The sequence below is a fragment of the Melanostigma gelatinosum genome (genome assembly GCF_949748355.1).
Source record: "Melanostigma gelatinosum genome assembly, chromosome: 20".
In the NCBI taxonomy this organism is placed as follows: domain Eukaryota; kingdom Metazoa; phylum Chordata; class Actinopteri; order Perciformes; family Zoarcidae; genus Melanostigma; species Melanostigma gelatinosum.
Window position 1 is genome coordinate 5,452,961 of NC_136653.1, and position 7,097 is coordinate 5,460,057.

A 7,097-nucleotide genomic window follows, 5' to 3' on the forward strand; every position below is an offset into this window, starting at 1 on the left:
GAACGACAGATCAAGGATCAAGACATCTAAGAACACAGCCACTGTCTATAAAATCAATTTAGATCAAAAGAGTGAATACAACTCATTGGAATTGATACACATAACTTGAAAGTCTACCAGAAGTTGATCAAACTCCAAATGACTGAGTCATTATGGCTGCAGTTCACTTACGAGTTCATGTTAGTGTATCACTCAAGTAACTACAACTTTCTATGCCATTTAAGTTGGGTTAGCTTACTTCTTTTATTAACATGAGCTGTTAGCTTTTACAGTGTAATGAAGGATTATCTTATCTTATTTTAGAACACATCATCATTTATTAGTTGAGCATATTTTGTCTGATGTCCTTAATCTGCTCAGTAACTAATGCTGTCAAACACACGGGGAGCAGGTAATGTACACAACTATAAACTTCATTCATGAAGACACGTGACGTGATATAACGGATACTGCGTGTTTACTCTTTACGTGATTCAAATGAAGCAAATGAAATAAAGTGACGTCCATAGTGTATCGAACATCAGCCTCAATATTCACCAGCATACATTTGACTGCACGTTGGTGTTAACTGGGGATACTTTCAGCCACAAAAACACAACAAAGTCGGAGATGAATGAAATAGCAGGTTAGCTTACGCTACGTTAGCATGTAGGCTAACAAACTCATACAGAAGACTTCGACACGGTAACACTGAAGAAAGACAACTAACGTTCTATTTAGAGCTTTCAATTGATGCCCAGACTAGTTATCATGACATTTTAATTCATTGTTAATTCATCTGAATTACTTACCGTTTAAAGTAGATTCCAAACAGTGCAGAGCTCTCGGACATGGGTACTGTGGTCCTCTCTGTAGCTGAGAATGGCATCAACACTCAAAGAAGTCCTCCCCTCGCCAAACGGCACCACAGCGCTGCTGGTGGCCAATGATATATTACATCTGTATTTTGGAGTAAAAAATTAAAATGACACGTCTGGACACATAACTGTCATCTAATCGAGTCGAGTCTTGAATGACAGCACACGATACATCATTTTGCTATTCTCAGAACTCAATAGAGTTCACCAATGTAGGTTTCGTTTGCTGAAATGTCCTGTGGTATTTTCTAAGAGAAGTCCTAGAGTTCCCTCTGCTGGCCAAAGCTGGGAATAGCACTCTGCTTGCAGAATCAAAGTCTTACTGCAGATTCTCTGAAATCGTAAGAACTGTGACTTATTCAAGCCCGTATAAGTTGGCTGAGTCAGTGAAGGGGGGCCTGACATGCGTGCACACAAAATCCCAGTTCAAGTGGAGCAAGCAGCACGGAGCTGAGGACTTTACAAGTCCATGAGGTACTTGACCTCCCCCGGCCTTGGCCCTCAGGTCAATACTGAGCAACGTTTGATTCCTCCTAGAGCCTCCATTACATTCAAAGTCGTTTTTGGTCAACTTTATCTCTAATAGCTGTAGTAACTCTTTGTCTGGTCTTTGTTTTGTTTGGGTGTTTCTGAAAGACGTTTTTTACGGCTTGTATGCCCTCTTTGATGTCAATATTAGTGTAGAGGCTGTCTATACCAATTGTAAACAGGATTGAGTTGTCAGTAATGTGAAGTTTTTTCCACTATATCGACAAAATGGTAAGTGTCCTTGATGCAACTATAGGGTGTGTGGTTGAGAGAGGATTGAGTGAGAAGTCCAGGCAGCTCCAGTGCTGGATAGATGCTACCAGGCCCTGCATGCCTTCTTCCAGGGTCCCACCGGCCCCACACATGCCTCTCACAGAGCCCGATCAGCACCATGGAAAGCATCCATCCATCCATCCATCCAGCATGCTCCAGTGCTGGATAGCTGCTACCAGGCCCTGAGTGCATCCAGCCCAACACATGCCTCTCACAGAGTAAGAAAAAAAAGGCACTTGCCATGTATAACTTACCCCATCTTGTAGAAAGGGGTTTCTCTCTCAATAATTACAAAGAGCTCAACACCTCCACAGACACAAAAGCTTCTCTGAGGAGCCCACAGTATATATGTATATATATATATATATGTGTATATATATATGTGTATATATACATATATATACATATATATGTATATATGTACATATATATTTATATATATGTATATATATATATATATATACATATATAAATGTACGATATACCCTGTTAGCGTTAGGATAGGATAAGGGATGATAACCACAGTTTCATGAACCCTTTTGGAATGACTTTTGATAGGACGGTCCTAGAGCCTTGTGAGTGGGCTCTACCCCCACTAAGTGTGTGATTGCGGTTGGATAGAAAGCCGTTTGGTGCTGGTAGGACCTTGGGAAGCGTGAATGCGCGGCCTGATCCATGTTTTCCATGTGTGTGTATGTGGTGAGCTGTTTGTGGGTGTGTTTGGTTGGTGGGAGTGGTTGAGATCAGGATAGAGGTGTGTTTGGGCTTGGCTTTAGTGTCTGGACCTGTCTTGGTGGGTTGGGAGTGGTTGAGGTTAGGGTTAGGTCATGTTCGGTTCGGGGTTAGGACTAGGTAACAGCAAGGATACCAGACATTTGGCATGATGATCGTATATAGCTGTTGGGTACTTGGTGCTAGCCTCCTGAAACTTGGTGTTTGCATTCCTAGCTGCCCGTCTGTCCTAATTACCCATCTGTCCTCATTACCCGTCTGTCCTCGTCACCTGTCTGTCCCCGTCACGCGTCTGTCCCCGTTACGCGTCTGTCCTCGTTACACGTCTGTCCTCGTTACCCGTCTGTCCTCATTACCCGTCTGTCCAAACCCAAGTCCCAAATGCAAGTAGGACAAACAAGACATTGGTAGGTACACCTGGAATGCATGACCACCCATGACATTTTATGTGAATAACAACGAGAAGACTGACTGACATTTTCAAAATGTTTTTATTGCTGAACATTGAGTCCATAAACAAAATGTATATGTATTTGTCTATATATATATATATATGTATATATATATATACAATAAAACCATATAAAATGTATCTCATTCTCTAGAGGGCAGCAGTGTTACATCATTTAATGAATCATGAACATTACATGATTTAACCACTAGAGGGCAGCAGTGTTACACCATTTAATGAATCATAAACATTACACGATTTAACCACTAGAGGGCAGCAGTGTTACACCATTTAATGAATCATGAACATTACATGATTTAACCACTAGAGGGCAGCAGTGTTACACCATTTAATGAATCATGAAAAATGACATGATTTAACCACTAGAGGGTTGCAGTGTTACACCATTTAATGAATCATAAACATTCCATGATTTAACCACTGGAGGGCAGCAGTGTTACACCATTTAATGAATCATGAAAAATGACATGATTTAACCACTAGAGGGCAGCAGTGTTACACCATTTAATGAATCATAAACATTACATGATTTAACCACTGGAGGGCAGCAGTGTTACACCATTTAATGAATCATGAACATTACACGATTTAACCACTAGAGGGCAGCAGTGTTACACCATTTAATGAATCATGAACATTACATGATTTAACCACTAGAGGGCAGCAGTGTTACACCATTTAATGAATCATAAACATTACACGATTTAACCACTAGAGGGCAGCAGTGTTACACCATTTAATGAATCATGAACATTACATGATTTAACCACTAGAGGGCAGCAGTGTTACACCATTTAATGAATCATGAACATTACACGATTTAACCACTAGAGGGCAGCAGTGTTACACCATTTAATGAATCATGAACATTACATGATTTAACCACTAGAGGGCAGCAGTGTTACACCATTTAATGAATCATAAACATTACACGATTTAACCACTAGAGGGCAACAGTGTTACACCATTTAATGAATCATGAACATTACATGATTTAACCACTAGAGGGCAGCAGTGTTACACCATTTAATGATTCATGAACATTACATGATTTAACCACTAGAGGGCAGCAGTGTTACACCATTTAATGAATCATAAACATTACATGATTTAACCACTAGAGGGCAGCAGTGTTACACCATTTCATGAATCATGGACATTACATGATTTAACCACTAGAGGGCAGCAGTGTTACACCATTTAATGAATCATGAAAGATTACATGATTTAACCACTGGAGGGCAGCAGTGTTACACCATTTAATGAATCATAAACATGACATGATTTAACCACTAGAGGGCAGCAGTGTTACACCATTTAATGAATCATGAACATTACATGATTTAACCACTAGAGGGCAGTAGTGTTACACCATTTAATGAATCATGAACATTGCATGATTTAACCACTAGAGGGCAGCAGTGTTACACCATTTAATGAATCATAAACATTACATGATTTAACCACTAGAGCGCAGCAGTGTTACACCATTTAATGAATCATGAACATTACATGATTTAACCACTAGAGGGCAGCAGTGTTACACCATTTAATGAATCATGAACATTACATGATTTAACCACTAGAGGGCAGCAGTGTTACACCATTTAATGAATCATGAACATTACAGGATTTAACCACTAGAGGGCAGCAGTGTTACACCATTTAATGAATCATAAACATTACACGATTTAACCACTAGAGGGCAGCAGTGTTACACCATTTAATGAATCATGAACATTACACGATTTAACCACTAGAGGGCAGCAGTGTTACACCATTTAATGAATCATGAACATTACATGATTTAACCACTAGAGGGCAGCAGTGTTACACCATTTAATGAATCATAAACATGACACGATTTAACCACTAGAGGACAGCAGTGTTACACCTTTAATGAATCATGAAAAATGACATGATTTAACCACTAGAGGGCAGCAGTGTTACACCATTTAATGAATCATGAACATTACATGATTTAATCACTAGAGGGCAGCAGTGTTACACCATTTAATGAATCATAAACATGACAAGATTTAACCACTAGAGGACAGCAGTGTTACACCATTTAATGAATCATGAAAAATGACATGATTTAACCACTAGAGGGCAGCAGTGTTACACCATTTAATGATTCATGAACATTACATGATTTAACCACTAGAGGGCAGCAGTGTTACACCATTTAATGAATCATGAACATTGCATGATTTAACCACTAGAGGGCAGCAGTGTTACACCATTTAATGAATCATGAACATTACATGATTTAACCACTAGAGGGCAGCAGTGTTACACCATTTAATGAATCATGAACATTACAAGATTTAACCACTAGAGGGCAGCAGTGTTACACCATTTAATGAATCATAAACATTACACGATTTAACCACTAGAGGGCAGCAGTGTTACACCATTTAATGAATCATGAACATTACACGATTTAACCACTAGAGGGCAGCAGTGTTACACCATTTAATGAATCATGAACATTACATGATTTAACCACTAGAGGGCAGCAGTGTTACACCATTTAATGAATCATAAACATGACACGATTTAACCACTAGAGGACAGCAGTTTTACACCATTTAATGAATCATGAAAAATGACATGATTTAACCACTAGAGGGCAGCAGTGTTACACCATTTAATGAATCATGAACATTACATGATTTAACCACTAGAGGGCAGCAGTGTTACACCATTTAATGAATCATAAACATGACACGATTTAACCACTAGAGGACAGCAGTGTTACACCATTTAATGAATCATGGACATTACATGATTTAACCACTAGAGGGCAGCAGTTTTACACCATTTAATGAATCATGAAAAATTACATGATTTAACCACTAGAGGGCAGCAGTGTTACACCATTTAATGAATCATAAACATTACATGATTTAACCACTAGAGGGCAGCAGTGTTACACCATTTAATGAATCATGGACATTACATGATTTAACCACTAGAGGGCAGCAGTGTTACACCATTTAATGAATCATGAAAGATTACATGATTTAACCACTGGAGGGCAGCAGTGTTACACCATTTAATGAATCATAAACACTACATGATTTAACCACTAGAGGGCAGCAGTGTTACACCATTTAATGAATCATGAACATTACACGATTTAACCACTAGAGGGCAGCAGTGTTACACCATTTAATGAATCATGAACATTACATGATTTAACCACTAAAGGGCAGCAGTGTTACACCATTTAATGAATCATGAACATTATACGATTTAACCACTAGAGGGCAGCAGTGTTACACCATTTAATGAATCATGAACATTACATGATTTAACCACTAGAGGGCAGCAGTGTTACACCATTTAATGAATCATAAACATTATACGATTTAACCACTAGAGGGCAGCAGTGTTACATCCCCAGCAGCCCTCATGTGCACAGCAGCTTCCCCGAGGTGTCAGGGAAGAACATATACTGCCCCCCCCCCCCCCCCAGAGTCTTTCCCTGGACAAGGACCAGGACCTCGTGACAGAGAAGACCTGGGGAGACTTCACACAGTCTGACTGTCATGAGGCTGAGAGGGAAAGATGGATCACAGAGAGGAACTGACCACCAACTCACCAAAGTAGTATAACTAGTATAAATATGATTATTACATTAGAATAAATACTATGATTTAGTTAGACTGTATGTATTTAAAGCACTAGAATAAATACGGTTTGGATACGGAGATTTGAGTAGCTGAAATCAGATCATGTTTATTGTTTCAGCACTTGTAAATATGTTTCAGGATACACCATCTGTCATCATCAGCCGTCAACATGGTCTCCACTGCTACGCCGATGATGTTCAGCTCTACATCGCCACAAAAGCCATTACCACTGCTACTCACTCCACTCTCACCAGCTGCCTCACTGACATTAAATCATGGATGCAAACCAACTTCCTCAAACTGAACTGTGATAAATCTGATATGATCATCATCGGTCCCAAATCCCTCACCAAAACCGGTCACAACTTCTGCCTCACCATCGACAACTCCACTCTGTCTCCCTCCCCACACATCCGCAACCTCGGAGTCATGTTGGACAGCAACCTCTCCTTTGAACCCCTCGTCAACCAAATCACCAGAACTGCCTTTTTCCACTTAAAAAAACATGGCCCGTCTCCGCCCATCACTCTCCTCATCTGCTGCTGAAACTCTGATCCACGCCTTCATCACCTCAAGAATTGACTACTGCAATAG